The 2,710-nt window shown below is 39.8% G+C and overlaps 1 pseudogene across 1 annotated transcript; it reads right to left on the bottom strand.

Moving 5' to 3' along the window:
- Positions 1–1,461: 1,461 nt before the first annotated feature.
- Positions 1,462–2,480, bottom strand: LOC149205839 (azadirone synthase LFS pseudogene; annotated as a pseudogene). Its single transcript, XR_016253030.1, has 2 exons — positions 1,827–2,480; positions 1,462–1,722 (listed from the first exon to the last, which is right to left on the bottom strand). The product of XR_016253030.1 is annotated as an azadirone synthase LFS pseudogene (transcript).
- Positions 2,481–2,710: the final 230 nt, after the last annotated feature.

Genomic DNA, 2,710 nt, shown 5'->3' with positions numbered 1-2,710 from the left:
TGGTATTACTTTGTACCTTGTTTTACAGCAGCCCTAAGGCTGAAAACTCACAGGGCTAAGATATGAGAAACCTTCTAGGTTGAGCATGGAATTTCTGTTTTACATGGAATTTTGAATTCCAAGAAATGCCCACACTAAGAAGGTGAAGGTGACATTCAGTTGAGATGTCACCACAGACAATAGTGTGGAATATTTTCAGCCATTTCAAACTAAAAATCAGATCTAAAACTCGTTGATGATAGTTGTTGTATGGGTGAAAAATCAGCCATGATGCATGGCAATAAACTGCTGTAGGAAGGGCAGCCAACTAAGTTGGGGTACAATGAAAATTCAATGCTGAGGTCACTGAAAATGATCTAAATCTGGCATAAGGCGGAGCTTTTTTCAAAAGCAGGATAGAGAAAAAAAAAAGGCCCAAGTGGTGCTAAAAAACTTTTGAGGATGTGCAGTTCAAGGAGCTTCCACCACGATGAAAGGAATGGCCAAGCAGAACACTGCAAAGGGTAGCTTCTATGATGAAGTAGGATAGTCCCAATTTCACATGCTTCTTTGAAACCGACCCACAATCACAGATCTCTTCAGAAGCGTTATCTTATTTGCATGTTTAATGGCCTTTGGCCAAAATTTGATGGTTTAACGGACTGACTGTCAAGCTATTGTCAGAAGATTTTTCTGTCCGTTTCTGTCACAGAGGATTTTGATAATTTAGGAACTAGGCAACCGATTTTAGAGGGGGGTAATCCATTCAAGGGAAGAATATTTTCAGAAACATTGGTTTACATACTTAACCCTGCCACCATGACCATTATAACCTGTCCTGTTTGGGTAAGGATTCCAAACCTGCCCATTCACCTTTGGGAAGAGGAAGTTATAGAAAAGATCAAAAAAAAATTGGGCCGCTATCTTAGCAAGGATAACAATAACGATAAGGAAGATCTACACACAGTGACAAGATTACGCGTTGAATTAGATCGAAGCAAAGGATTACTTGGAAGTGTAATGCTAGAGCGGGATAGAGCTCAGTGGATTCAATTTTGCGCTATGAAAATAATGATGTAGATTTTATCCTGAGCACGGTCAGGTGATGGCAGCCTGCCCCAAATGGACTTCCTTGACGGAAGTTGAATCAAAGCCCTAATAAGATCTAGAAGGCTTCTAGAAAGTGATGAGAAACGGAAAGAAGAATACAAATTGGACAGTAACCAACGTCTATGAGGAGAAGGGAGATGTTCTAAGAAAGGACCGACCCCAGAACAAAGTAGTTGGATCAGGGAGGGAAAGTCTTGTTTTGCAGGTATGAACAGCTCATTAGAATTTCTCGACGGCAGAAGGGACCCGGCTCTCAATAAAGTCATCAAGCCAAAGAGCTCAGACAAATTCTTCGGATTCTAGGAAGCAATCTATTACAGAATAAGGGAGAGATTCAAAAAGGAAAATACTAATCAGGCAAAAGAGGACTTATTAATTGTACGGTGGAATTGGATATGCTAAAACTTGGAGAGTTGAACAAAAGAAAAGAAACCGACCTTTAGTTTGTTTGGATGGATCAAGCATCTCATCCATGAAGGGGGTGTAACCTCTGAAATTCTCGTTCTTCAACACCTTCATCTTTTCCTCCAATGGAAGCTGGAAAAAGTTATGAGATTGATCGAAAAGCTCCTCAAATAGCTCCTCACTGATGCCATGGTTTATCACATAGAAAAACCCACTCTCCAAGCAAGCCTGTCACCACTCCATTTGAATATCAACATGTCAGGGGATGATATATTATATATTTGATGAAATGAAATGGGATCCATTCAATCCCAGAAAAGAAATAAGATGACCTGTCTGATCAAGGATGCAGCGTGTGTGAGGTCAGAACTGGAGAGGTCTATGGCAATTAGGCTCTTGCTACTACCGCCGTCTACTGACACGGCCATTGCTGATAAGCCGGATTTGCTTGAAGAGAAAGGACGAATCTTACACCTCTTCGTTGGATATTTTGTGTATAGACAGCCACTTCAGCTTAGCTCGCGAGCTTGCATAGCTTCCATGTGCTGGACAGATATATCTTTTGACTCGAATTGTATGAAAAGCGGGCTACTGTACTGTCACCACTTCGAACCTCTCGCTTTGGGGAAAATGATACAGAGCTCGTTCGAGACTGCAGTAAGCCTACAGAGTACGCCGGTTGGAGCAACTCGGACCTATTTATGGCGAGATCACAGTTTAATGTACAAATTTATACAGTTGACGGCAAACTTGGACCTCTATTTATTTAGAAATCGGCAAACTTTTTTATTATGATTCACGCCCAGAGCAGGAGAGAAACTTGATTGTATGATGTTTGGAAATCGCTAAAAACTTCAATTCAATTCCCCTTCTCTTGAGTGCATATCACAGTTCACCTATGGTTTATCACGATAAAGGAAAAGAGAATTTACAGCGAGTTTATTGTGGCCAACATTGTTCTCAGCGTGCCGAATAGGCATACACGTTGGAAAAATAGAGTATTTCAGTGCTTATGTGTCAGTACAATTATTCTTGTTTATGTCTATAAGAGGGGATCTTATAATCATGTGCAATACAATTATTGTATTGTATAACAAGGATTTTATAATTATGTCACAATACAATTATGGATATGGAAGAATTTTTCTTAAACTTGATATGGATCACAGAAGTCTCAATTTAACAAAGGATTTTATAATTATGTCACATTAAATCG

The sequence above is a fragment of the Pinus tabuliformis genome, chromosome 1_2, assembly GCF_031772625.1.
Source record: "Pinus tabuliformis cultivar Carrire ecotype Pingquan chromosome 1_2, CPIR1, whole genome shotgun sequence".
Taxonomy (NCBI): domain Eukaryota; kingdom Viridiplantae; phylum Streptophyta; class Pinopsida; order Pinales; family Pinaceae; genus Pinus; species Pinus tabuliformis.
This window is presented reverse-complemented; position numbering and strand designations above follow the sequence as displayed.